This window comes from Cinclus cinclus, chromosome 28 (genome assembly GCF_963662255.1).
Source record: "Cinclus cinclus chromosome 28, bCinCin1.1, whole genome shotgun sequence".
Lineage (NCBI taxonomy): Eukaryota > Metazoa > Chordata > Aves > Passeriformes > Cinclidae > Cinclus > Cinclus cinclus.
In genome coordinates, this window is record NC_085073.1 from 1,843,491 (window position 1) to 1,857,012 (window position 13,522).

A 13,522-nucleotide genomic window follows, 5' to 3' on the forward strand; every position below is an offset into this window, starting at 1 on the left:
TGCAAGGAGCATCCCTGGCTGAGCAGGGCGGGTGGTGGGGAAGGTGCCCAACTCAGGTGTGCAGGAGGGCACCTGGCAGCATGGAGCCAGAAGGACCCGCAGGCTCTCACCGAAATGCCCGCGCTGGCACTCCCCACCTGCCTGGCCATCCTGGCTGGGCTCCCAGAGCAGGGAGGAGGGGGAGGGCAGCGTCACGGGCCAGGAAGCCGAGCCAAATCTCAGCCCAGTGATAATGTTGAACATTGATTTCTGTATTCCCCTTCCTCCGGCCTGGCAGGACTGGGGGTGTGTGGAGCCAACAGCTCCTGCAGCCGGAGCCTCCATCGTGGGGCAGCCTGCATCTGTGTGTGCCCTGCATCCCAGCCAGCTCTGAGACCCAGACTGGCCAGGGGGAACTTCAAGGCAGAAAGAGCCTCCAAATAAAGGGTATTTTGGAGGAATGGAGACACTATTTCTGAATCCACGGGGTTTTTGGCTGTGAGCAGGCCCTCCTGGGTGCTCTGCTGTGTCCAGCATGTGCCAAACTGAGTCCTGAATCCCAGCCCTGCCCTACCTTGTGGATACCCCTGATACCCCCAACAGCCCCGACACCCCCTGGACACCCCCATGCTGCACCTATGTGTGACACTGAGATGGGAGCAGGGCTGTGGGGAGTTCAATGCAATCCCTGGGCTCCAAAGTGTCTCAGAAATGTAGGTTTCAGGTTGCATTCCCAAATCCTCAGGGACAACCCTGCAGCCCCAGCTGTCTGCATAGAGCATGGGTCTCTCCAGCCTGGTGCATCCCAGACCTGCCAAGGTGCTGGTGCAGGTGTCACTGTGCTGCTGCCCCATCCTTCCACACCAGCCATGGAGGGGCCACGGCAGCACAGTCACCCCACAGCAGCCCTGCAGCACCATAAACCCAGCTCCAACCTTGGAACTGGGAAGTCTGTCTTGAAACCAGTCCGACTAGAATAACTGGGAAGGCAACTGTGGTTTCTTTTCAGGAAAAAAGAGATCTCAAAAAAGAACTGAAACTGTTTTCATTTGGACAAAAATATTCCTAGACATTTTTCCACGTTTTGCCAGCAAGAAAGAGCATTTGCTTTTCATTTTTCAATGGAAACCCAGAGAAATGTAATTGAAAATGATGTTTTCCCTGAGAAAGAAGAAAAAGGCAATTACTGTTAAAAATCCATTTTGGTAGAAACAAAGCAACTTGGTGAAAGAAAACCCTCCCCAAACCAGGCCTGGCCTGTGCTGACACAGTTCCCTCTGAGCTCTCATCCTGCTGGGTGCCGCACGCCGGGGCCGGCTGATGGCCACTGGTCATTCTGACTCCCTCGTGTCCAGAATGGCCGGGAGCTGGGAATGACCAGGAGCTGGGACCAGCCTGACAGCGGGAGTGGGACACAGCAGGACACCCTCACCACGTCCCACCACGTCCCCACAGCCCGTCTGCATTTTGGAGCGGGGTGTGAAGCAAACATGAGACGACCTCAAACACTCAGTCCCATGGTGCTTTTTGGAATAGTGATAATTAAATTCAGACTTTTTCCTTTCAAAATGCCCTGGAAAAATCCAATCACTTTGCAAATCAAAATAAGCATTTCCAATTAATCCTCTAACTTGAACCACATGGCTTTTAGGGAACGCGGTTGCACTCTGCTGAGACGCTATTTTTAAACTGGTGACGACTCCAGCGATGTTCCAAGCGTGCTGCAGACAGGCACAGCACGGCCCAGGCCGCTGGGGGCTGCTGAAGGGAGCTCACGGGCACTTTGTTCCCTTCCCTGTCCCCCAGGTGTGCAGGCAGTGTCCCCTGGCCAGTGCAAGGGCAGGTGACAACTCTTGTTGGGCATGCAGTGGCTGCAGGGACACAGCTAGAGGCTTCCTAAGTTCAGCTTTCCTCCTCCAACGGTGGTGGCCACTGTTGCAGAGGAGACACAGCCACAACCTCTTGCTCCCCCCAGCCAAAGGGTCCCACAGCAGCACTCCCAAATTCGTCCCATGGAAGTTGAGGCTGCACAAGCTCATCACAGACTGACTGGGCACCGAGGCTGTGCCACAGATAAGAGTGGTTGGCTGGTGTGAGGACAGCACCCATGTCACAGATGGAGCATGAGAATATTAAAGCATCCCCCCAAATTCTCTCCTGGATTCTCTCCTGCAGAGACTCTGCCAGCAGGGAAAAGCCCCTCTTGCAAAGCCACTATGTGTGACACCACTCCCAGTTGTGCCAGTGGGAGGAACTGGTGGCATACTGGGTCACCTTCGCCTCTGACACCTCTTTTGTCCCTGGGGACAGGAGCCTTGAGCCCGTGGTGGGCAAAGGCACCCAGGTGAGGGATGGGGCCAGCTCCTGCCTCCTGGTCCCTGTCCCTGCCCCACTCCAGTGGCATTTCTAGGGCCCCTCCATGGTGGTGCCAAGGTAGTGCCGAGCGGTGCCAGCTGCCACCCGCCAGGCCTAGGGGTTATTTTTAGCCCTGGCTGGGGATTTGGGTGCTAAGCAGCTGGCACCTCACAAGCTGATTTGAGCACTAAGCTGAAAAGCTGGGGATGTGGCCAAGACAGGCATGGATCTGGCCCTGGCCCCCCACCTGCCCCCAGTGCTGGGGAAAGGGGATCTGAGCCTTCTGGAGAGGGGATGGAGATGGGCAAAGCCTGAGGTGCTGTGGGCTGGTACCTTCATCCTTCCGCCTCTGCCTCTCACCTTCCTGATGCACAGGGGTGCCAGGGGCAGTGACATGGGGGGAATGGGGCTGTTGTATCCCCTCCAGGCTGCAGGGACTGGTGCTGGAAAATGCTGCTGTGGGCTGGGTGAGGTGGGAGCAGGCCCCAGCCAAAGTCAACTCAGCCACCAACATTCCCAGGCTCCATGTGCTGATGGATGCCCCAGTGCCTGGGGCCTGGGTAAATGGGGTGCTATCCACCCCCCCAAATCCTCCTCTTCCTCACACGTGTGCTCCTGCACGTGTTTTTCCTCTGGGACTGTTTTGGGAGCAGCCAGGAACCTGCAGCATCCCCTTTCCTCAGGGGCTGGGGCTGTGGCAGGGCCAAGGTTGGGTTTGGCACTGCTTTGGGCATGGAGCCAGCACCTGGAGCTGGGGCCATGGAGATGCTTGGGGCCTAGTTCATTCCACTGTGGGGATACTGTGGAGCACCCACATCACCTGTGCAGGGAAAAATTAGGGTGCTGAACTGCTCTGGGAGCTGTGGCAAAGGAGGGACAGCAGGGCAAGACACTGTGCCCTTGGTCTCAGTCCAAAACTTCTCACTGTGGCCTCTAACAAGCTCCTTGTCACTTTCTTCATCTCCTGCCCATTCTTTGTCCTCTGTGCTGGGGTCCCCAGCAGCCAGGCTGCTGCTTGGGAAGGAGCCATTCCCCTGGGGACACCCAGCATGGTGACATGCTGTGGGTGGCTCATCACAGGGGGTGAATGGCAGAAGGGTTGAGCTTGGCCTATCCCCCTGTCGCCCCTCACCAGCTCCAGGGTGGTGCCCACTGCTCGTAGATCCCACAGCCTCCCCGACATGCCAGCTGGCCACCAGCCCTGCCTGGCACCAGGGCCTGCCTGCTCCTGCCTGCACATGCCAGCGGCAGAGCTGGGCCCATCCCTGGTGCTCAGCACCTGTGCCAAGGAGCACAGCCTGACCCTGCCGACACCGAGTCTGGCTCCACAGGTCACACTTTGCTCTTGCAGTGATGACGGGCTCAGTGCCCGCAGTGGGGCCCGCAGCACCCGGCGCCCTCCATGCCTGGGGATGGGAAGGTGGACCCAGCCAGCTCCACTCCCCCTCCCGAGGGAGAGCAGCATCTCCGGCTGTGCCCAGGCTGCCGAATGTTTGGCAGACGGATGCGGAGGCGGCTCTCAGCACTGTACCTGTGCCAAGCAGGCGGCTCCAAAATGCCGCTGGTGCCAGCAGGGCATGGCTGTACCCCAGTGGGAGCCGGGGCTCCTGGGGGAGCTGATGGGGGTGAGAGCAGGGACCAACCCCAGCCCTGGGGGGAACAGGGCCCTTCCCTGGTTCTGCCAGGAAAGGTTAGGGCTGTTTTGCAGAAGGAAGGATGCGACTGCGTGCGGCGTCCGGCCCTGCCGTGTGGGCTGCCCAAGCTGCTTGCCGTTCATTTCGGAGCTTATTAAGAGCTGGGCTTTGTCAATAAGGCACCATATAAAGCACATTGTTGTCTCTTAGCAACCTTAACTAGTTTAAGAAGAATTTAGTTTAGTTGGGTTTTTTTTGGTGTTGTTTTTTTTTTTTTGGAATATAGAAGAAATGTACCAGGAAATGGCTGCGCCAGCCGGGTTCATCCGGGAGCACCCGCTCTTCCCGCACGAGTCAGCGGCACAGCACAATGGCTTGGCCCCAGCTCCAGCTCCAGTTCCAGTCCCAGCTCCCTGTGAGCAGGGCCTGCTCCCAGTTACAAAATGGGAGTGCAGGGAGCATTGGGAGGCTACTGGGGGAAGGACATAGATCTGGGGATGGCAATGCTAGTGATGGGGACATCACCAGGCTCTGCCAAATCCCATCTGGACAGCCTGCAGGAAGGTGGGGAGGGTGCGGAATGACCCTGTACCCAGTGTGAGGACAGGGGGAAACCTTGGCCATGCCCCTGGCCCTGCACAGGAGCCAATGGGGTGCCATAGCCAAGGTCACTGGGCAAGTGGTGGCAGAACCACAGGCCCTGCACTCCTGCCTGAGCGAGACCAGAATGGATGGAGACAGGCTCCCACCACATCCCTGCCTGGCTTGGACTGGGATAACTGGGCCCCAGCCTCTCACTCTGCATGGTGCTGGAGCTGGTTAATGGCAAACGGCGCCTGGGAGCATTAACCCAAGCGGGGGGGCGGGAAGGAGGGGGTACAAACAGGCGCTGAGGGTGAATCTGCAACCGCAGGAAGTCAGTTATTAATTCGAGGGAGACGTTTTGCCCCTTGATTTACTGTCATTGTGCCTTTATGTAACGGCAGGGCAAGGGTGGGCGATGCTGTGGGGAGGGGGTAGGCAAGGTGGGGTGCAGGCCAGCATTCCCCCAGTGCTCCCTTCTGCTGCTTCCCGAGTTCCCACATGTGAAAGGAGGAGGGGATCAGGATGGGAGCTCACTGGCTCATTGTGCCTCCATGTGCCAGGGGAACATGAGGGACGCAAAAAAAATCCCATGCCTTCCCCATGGGACTTCCTCCTCCCCACGCACCCCCCAGTTCTCAGTCTAGGCCCCGGCAGGCTGTTGACATGGCTGGGGCCTCGTGTCCTCATGTCACCTCCTGGGTCGGGGGACAGAAGCTGGCAGAGAAGCTGCCGCCTGCGTGGTGCTGGTGTGCAAACATGGGGGTGTTTGTGCATGGATGCACTTGCACATGTGGATGGAGGTGCACGTGTGACCCCCTGGGCACGTGCACATGCCTGTGCCTGTGCAGATGTGTGCACACGTAGGTGTGCTTGCACGCCTGCTTAGATACGAGTGCACATGCGTGCATCGCTGTCCTCTCAGCACACACCACGGGCACCACCATGCACACGTCGAGGAGCACGCGTGCACATGCAGCAGGGACAGGGGACACGCGGCGTGTGGGACCCACAGCAGCCCTGCGGAAACACTGAGTGCCAGGGGACATGGCAACCCTGCGGCAGAGGACACGCGGTGTGTCAGAACTGCGTGGCAGCTCTGTGGCGGGGGGACACGTGGGGCTCCAGGGGACACAGCAGCCCTCGGTACCGGCTGGCGGGTGGCCCGGGCGGGAGAGGGCTGGGGGATGCAACACTCCCCTGCCTTCAATTGGCTGAGCGATAAATAAATAAAAGAGAATTAAATAAATAGAGGCGAGTCGGTTTATATAATCGCTGGTACAGTTTGTCCTGAACCTCTGCACGGATTAGAGAGCTGGCACCAGCCGTGGGTCATTAGCAGCTGGGCTGAGCCCCCACAGCACGACTGCCCTGGCCCCAGCCCCTGCCAGCGGCCCCCAGCCTTGCCCCCTATTTACCTACCCGGGTACTTTTTAACGAGAAACCTTGGGAAGGGCTGTGCATGTGTGTGCATGGGTGTGTGAGTGCTTGCAGGGATGTGTGTGCATGTGTGAGCTCTGCAAACGTGTGCAGGAGAGCACACGGCTGTGTGCAGGCACCTGCCTGTGCCCAGGTGTGCCAGAGCAGGTTGATGTGTGTGCAAGGAGGTGTGGGTGTGGGTGTGTGTGTGCGCGCGCGCCTGTGTCCATTGTGTGTGCATGTTTGTGGGGGTGTGCACAGCAGTGTGTGCATGCACATGTATTTTCATGTTTGCGTGCATGGGGGCCAGTGTGCACATATGCCTCTGCACATGATATGCAGGTGTAGACGTGTGTGTGGGCACCTCACACCTCTGTGTACAAACACCTGTGGTTTTCCCCCCTCTTCTCAGGAGAGCACCTTTCTCCTACAGCTCCAGTTTCTTCCTGAGTGCTGGGGTGTTCCTACAAAACCATTTGGTTTCTTCTCTGCCTTTTGGAGCAGCACCTGGGAGGTGCTTTTTTTGGGGTGTGCAGGGAGCCTCTCAAAAAGTGTGGCACCCAGGCAGGAGGTGTCAGCGAGTCAGAGGACACACTGGGTGCCAGCTGGCCAGGGTGCCCATTTCCCCCTGCCCTTCCCCAGACATCCCCGCACCTCCACCCCACCGGGCCCACCATGGCCTGCAAACCTCGACTCCCCTCCTCAGCTGCCCCAAATTGCTCCGAGTGGGTCACGGCAGAGCGTCCCATGCCGGAGATGGCCACTGGGAACCCCCGATATCCCCGAGCTCATCCCGGACGGTCCCCGAGGTGCCCCATTCCTGCGGCGGAACCGGTGCCGGTGCCCGTTCCCGTGCCGGTGCCCGTTTCCGTGCCCGTTCCCGTTCCCGTGCCGGTGCTGGTGCCCGTTCCCGTTCCCGTGCCAGTGCCCGTGCTCGTTCCCGTTCCCGTTCCCGTTCCCTTTCCCGTTCCCGTGCCCGTGCTCGTGCTCGTTCCCGTGCCCGTGCCCGTTCCCGTGCCCGTGCCCGTGCCCGTGCCCGTGCTCGTTCCCGTTCCCGTGCCCGTTCCCGTGCCCGTGCCCGTGCCCGTGCCCGTTGCAGTGCGCGCTCTTCTGCTGCCATCTAGTGCCCAGGCATGGGCGAGTCCCCCACGAGCGCCTATCGCTCGTGGCCTTCCCTGCCTGGGCCAGTGCCAGTGCTCGGTCTGCCCTGGAGAAGCCACCTGGGGACACCTTGGTGCTCTCTCTGGGGGGGCGTAGGTGGGCTGGGCCCCATGGCTTTGGAGCCTGAGGTGGTGGTGGGCCATTGGCTCTGGGGCGATGGGGAGCAGCATTCCCTCTGGAAACTGGGAGAAACCCAGCAGAAACACGGTGCCAGGGAAGAGGTCAGTGGCACGGGTTGCTGCGATGGCACTTGGATGTCCCACCGCACCCTTCCCTGCAGCCACCCCCATCTCACTGGGCACAGGCTGTGGTGGAGGGGTGCAGGATCCTGGTTTCACCCACCAACGACTACCCTGGTGCTCTTTGTCCCTGGAAGGGACAGAGCCATGGAGGGCCATGGGCGGCACCAACCCCAGGCAGCACCAGCCACCTCGTTGCTGCTGCAGCCGCGAATGCCTGACCTGCAAACCCCACCACAGCTGTCCCCGCCAGAGCCATTCTATGCAGGATGATGGGAGCAGCTTTCCTGCCTCTCTGCCGAGCTCCCTGAGATGGATGGATGGACTCACCCTGCGCTCAATACCTGCTGACTCAGGGACTCCTGCGCCAGCATTGACGGATCAACCTCTGCATCGCTGCCGAGGCTCAGCAGTAAATCGGCTGCGCTGGAGCCAACTGAGCCCACGGTTGGGCATCGTGTGCGGATGCTGGCCCTGCCCAGCAAGGAGGGAGTGATCGATGGGGTGTCAGCAGAGATTCAGGCTCCTTGGGACTTTGCTCAGGGACGTCTCGGTTGGAGATGCCGCAGAGGTATTTTTAGCCACATAATTCATAGCTACCTCAGCCTGATTAATTTTTTTCTCCCTTGGTCAATGTATCACACATTGTTCTCTGGTGGATGGATGTGTGCTGGGAGCTGGGTATGATGGGAGGGGCTGAGGCAAAACGTGGACACAGGGTCCATTTCAGAAAACTTCCTTTGTGTTTTCCATAGAGTAAAACAAAATACCTGTGTGAGGGACCCCAAATACTGAGAAAACCCCTGTCTCAGGTGCCCTCCAGCAGGCCAGGGTGGGTACACCTGTGAGCACCTGTGAGTCAAAATTGGTTCTGGGATTGTGTGCTGATCTTGACCAGCAGTCTTGGACCAGCTAAATGTTTCCCAGCCATAGATGCTGAGATGGGAGCCAGGGAGAGACTGCAGCAACCAACATTTGTTGTCTCTTTTGAAAGCATTTTCACTCAGGCCTGATTCAGCAAAACAGTGTTTTCCCAATTGCTGCTGCACCCAGGATAAGGACACACACTCCTGCAGGCTTCTGGAATCTCCCAGGGTGTGGGCACAGAAGGCAGTTGATGTGCTTGTCCCCTTATTGGGAAATGTGAGCTTAGGAAGCTCAAAGGACAAGTCTGATTTGGGCTTTAAGCTCTTGTTTGCACTCGCACCCCTTCCCTTCTGGACCCTCACAGATTCTGTGAACACCATGGCACCAACTGCCTGGGTGGAACCCAGCGTTTGTGGGGGCACCGCAGGGCACGCAGCAATGGGGCGACCCTGGCACCCCACAGAAGCTCTGGGCTCCTGCCAGTCCCTCTTCCGGCCGGCTGAGCGTCACCCACCGCCCCCGTGTCCTGGCACGACCCAGCTTCCCTGCACCAGTGGCTGTGGCCCCAGGCAGCGCAGGGCTGCGGGGGCTGCCTCAAAGGCCCGATTTTCTTGCTCTGAAGCCCCGGCTCTGTTTGGCGTCAGGCAGGGCAGTAGGATGCCGGGGCAGCGTGGGTGCTCCCGAGGGAAGGGGCACTGTCAGTCCCCCCACCTCCCGCCCTTTGATTCCAGCCTCTTGCCCTGGAAACTGCAGCTGCCCACGGCAGGGTCGTGCAGTGCAGGATCTGATCTCCTCTCTCTGTGCTCTGTGCCTGAGCCACAGCAGAGCTGGCATGATGCTAGGTACCATTCCTGCATGAGGAGTGGGACACCCCAGTGTCACCAGGGTTTGGCTCTGACTGGGTTTTTGGGGTTCTCTTGCAAGCCTGAGTGGTAGTGGTGGCAGTGGCTTGTGCTTCCTAGCAGGAATCTGCTCAGCCTGCCTGCTTCCCAGTTATCCTGTCCTGGGAGAGGTGTGGGGTCCCTTGCAGAGGGTGATGGGTTCTTGAGAGCTTGAGGACTGTATCCCCTGGCTCAGTATTTTGCTGTGAAGCTGCAGAGAGGTTCCTCTGTTTCCTAAAACCAGTTTGGGGTTGTGTCCAAAGCAGTATTAAATGCAGTTTAAGGCAATTCACAGCCCCTGCCTTGTGCCAGCACAGGTGCTGGAGGATGGACAGACAAACACCCAAGCCCCCTTGCTGGTGCCATCTCAAGGTCAGGAGCTGAAGGGATGGGATGGGATGGGATGGGATGGGATGGGATGGGATGGGATGGGATGGGATGGGATGGGATGGGATGGGATGGGATGGGATGGGGGTGGCAGAGGTGGAATGGGGCTCACACCAGCAGAGACCTTCACTGTCAAGCAGGGAGATTCTCTTTCTTGCCAGCAGCAAAGATTTCTCAAAAAAGATTTGACTAAAGCGCCTGGAGTGAGCTGGGGCAAGGACAGTCAGGTTGGGACGCAGGGCAAGGCTGGGATCAGTGGGAAACGATAGAAATCCAAACCCCTGAAACAGCAAGACAACCACGCGTGGGTCAGTGAGTTCCACCCCAACCCTCCCTCCCTGCATTGGTCCCAGCCAGAGCCATGGCACAACCTTCCTGTCCTTGGCCCCAAGTCCCTCTTTTGTCCACGATCAACTTCCCTCCTCCAAAATCAAACAGCCAAAAGATGCCCCTGCACCCCGGACCCGGCTGCCCTCACTCACCATCCACCAGGTCTTGGCCCTCACGTCGTAGCAGAGCTGCCACCTCACTGAGCCCCCGGCTGCCGGTGCCGCTGCCAAGCCTGTCGCCTCCATCCCCACCGGCTACTCAGAGAGGTGGCTGGCATGATGCCCTGCTCCCAGTGCCATCACAGATCTTTTTTTCCCCTCAAAAAGCACCCAGGGCAGCTCCCAGCCCTGGGGAAAAGCAGCTGGATGGAGGCAAGGAATAATCCCAGTCTGGGAGCCCCCGGGCTGCCCCCGGGGAGGCGGGTCGGCTGCTCTGGGTGGGCTGGTGGGTGGTCACTGCCGGCAGAGGCTGTGCCAGCGGCTGGACATGCCAGAGGGACAGCACCCACGTCAGCGGGACAGAGGGACTCTGGTGTGTGGGACAGCAAAGGGATGTGCTGGGTCTTGGCGGGTTTGGGAGTTGCTTTGGCTTTGTCTGCCCAGGGAAGGGACTGCTGCAGGTACAACCTACAGCCCGCTCCAGGGACCTCGACATGTTCCTGTGTGGGTGATGGGTTTCCATGTCACCTGTTCCAGAGCTGTCCTGTCCCGCAACACACGTGCTCAGATAGGGGGGTCCTTCTCCTTCTCCTTCTCCTTCTCCTTCTCCTTCTCCTTCTCCTTCTCCTTCTCCTTCTCCTTCTCCTTCTCCTTCTCCTTCTCCTTCTCCTTCTCCTTCTCCTTCTCTTCTTCTCCCCTCTGGTTCTGTAGAAACTCAGGGATGAAAAGAGGATGTGCAGGAGCCTCACTTGAGGATCTGGGGGAGCTGGACACCAGCAGGGCTGTGAGGGCTGATCTCTGCTCCCAGTGTGGGAGCAGGATCTGGTCACTGGGAATTCCTGTCCCTGTCACCCTGGTCCCAGTGTGACCTGGCCCAAGAAGATCAGAGGTGCCTCAGGGGTGATATCTGTCTGTCCCCATTGTTTCCATGTGTGCTGTGGGGTTCCCCAAAGGATTCCAGTGGGGTTCACATCTGCCCCCTTCCCTCTGAGACTGCTCCTTTCTCCCCACACAAGGATGAGCCATCCTGAATTTCAGGCTTTGTCACAGGGAATTCTAACACCAGTGAATGCTCAGTGCTCTCAGGTGTCCATGTCACTGTGTCCATTTATTATCTGTTCTTCTGGGAATTGTGATTTGATTTGGAGTTTGGGGGGCTGACCACCCCCATGTGTGCCTGAACAGCTGGCTCTGGCTTGTCTCTCAGGGACAACCAGATCCTTCCCAGTGTTGCCTACTGGTCCCTGCTGGGTGCCCTGCCTTTCCCCTATGCCCCCTGTTCCCCCTCTGCCCCTGCCCTCCTGTGACCCCAGGGTTTTGCTGCAAGTATTTGAGAAAATTTTTGAGGACATTTGGTGTTTTGTTTTTTGGGGTTTTTTTTCCCTTTTTTCTTTTAAGGCCAGGGAGTCACAGGAGAAACAGTTTATGCTGAGCTGGAGATTTGATGACATTTGGGGATATTCAGACAAGCTTCTGGGGATGGAGCCATCCTGCTGCCTGGGGCCCAGGGGACTTGGGCACCACCACAGAGACAGTGCCAAAGGATTTTGAGAGGGTGAGATGGCTGTGTGGGACTGGAAGCAGCACAAGGGCCATGTTGCAGGAGTTCAGCTCCTGGAAATAATTTATTTCAAGGCATGGAGATTACTTCCTGATTTTTTTTTAAATAATTTTTAATCCTTATTTTTGATCAAAAGCCAGGCCTTTTCTCAGGAAAAGAAATCTGGAGATTCTCATGAACACTTTCCTTTTCAATGAGATTTTTTTCATCCAAGCAAGGGTTTGGGGCAGAAAATAAACCCAAAGCTGAGCCATGGTTGCAGCTCAAAGCTGAGTACCAAGGCAGGAGGGTGCACTGAGCAGCAGTGGGTGCTGGGGGGTGGGGGTGTCAGACAGATCAAGCTGAATGAGAAAAGTATTCCTGTTTAGAATTTTCCAGAATTGTTGTTTGGCTTGGAAAAGGTGGCTTTAAAGTCGTGTGTGATAATGTGAGTGTGCATGCACTGATGTGTGTGCACAAGCAGGCAAGTGCGTGTACGATGTGTGTGACGTGTGTGTATGTGACATGGGTGTGTGTGTCTGTGTCACATGTGTGCCAGCACACATGGGTGATGTGCTGATGGTGAGTGGAGCAGACAAATCCAGCTAGAGACAACTCTGCTGCCCCAGGGCTGTGGTGCTGGCAGAAGCAGGGGGGACATACCACGAGACAGCACCCAAAAATACATTGAGAGGCCTTGGTAGGGTTGCGAAGAGCCTCTGGCACATCCCTGGCTGTGGGGAAGGGCTCTAGAGATGTCTGGGGGGACCCTGAACCTCCTGCCAGGATGGTGGTTGTGAGGGTGGGCACTGTGGAAATGCCATGTGCCTAACTGGGACTGCCACACAGTCCTGGTCCATCCCCAGGATCACCACTTGGACTTCATGGGGGTCAGAAGGGGGTGAGAGTCCCCAGAGTGAGGGGAGGGAGGTAGGTAGGTAGGTAGCCTCAGTGGTGACACCCACTCTGGCATGGCACTCTGCCACTCCTGGGGCAGGGCTGTTGGGAAGCAGAGAGCCAGGAGAAAGGATGTGGTGGGGAAGGGGCTGTGGCTGAGCCAGCTGTTGCAGCCTGAGGACCTGGGGGGCCTGCCTTGGCATCTCAGCACCGCCCAGGGTGATCCTACCTCCTCTGGCTTGTCATTGGTGCAAAGTCCAGCTCTCTATGCCTCAGTTTCCCCGGCAGGAAGGGCTCTGCCTATCGCTGCCCACCGTACCCGTTCCTGGGATGTCCCCGCAGTATGCCCCAGGGCCCTATCCCTGGAGAAGGGATGGAGATGGCAGTTCGTAGCCTGGCTCCATGGGCCTCCCTTCTGCCAGAACTGGGTCACCCTGCCTGGGATATCACCTCATGGGGCTCTGTGGGCACGTGTGTGGGGACAGGGGGTGTGCAGGTGTGTGAGGGCACACATGGATGTCCAGTTTCCACATCTCCTGCCACCAGTGGCTCTAGTACTGTACTGTCAAGGGGCTGACACACCCCAGGCCTGGGACTGCCTTGGGAGGGTCAGGCTGCTCCTCTTTTGGGGCCACTCATTAGTGATGAGGGCCCAGTGTGCAGGGTCAGGCCAGGGCACTCACTCCCACAGGTACCCTGTGTGCACATCTTCCTTTGCTGTTCCGTGCCTCAGTTTCCCCTTGGCATCTTTTTTTCCCCCTGCTGTTCCTGACGCCACTTTCTGCTGGTCCCTGCAAGATGCAGTGATCCCATGGGAGTAAAATGGTGACACCTTTGCTTGTGCCACAGAGCCACCAGGCTCAGCAGGATGGGAGCGTGAGCCCATCCCTGGCTCCACGGCAAGAGGGGGCAGATGGGGACAGGATGAAACCCTGTCTGTATGTCTGTCATGTCCCCAATGATGCAGGTGGAGGTCTCTCCTTTACTCTCATGTGGGACCCCTTCCATGAGGGTCAGAATCTGGAGCTGGGTGCTGGTCCCTGTCTGGGACCGTGGCAGCTTCTGCAGCTCCTGAACTGCAATCACTGCCCAC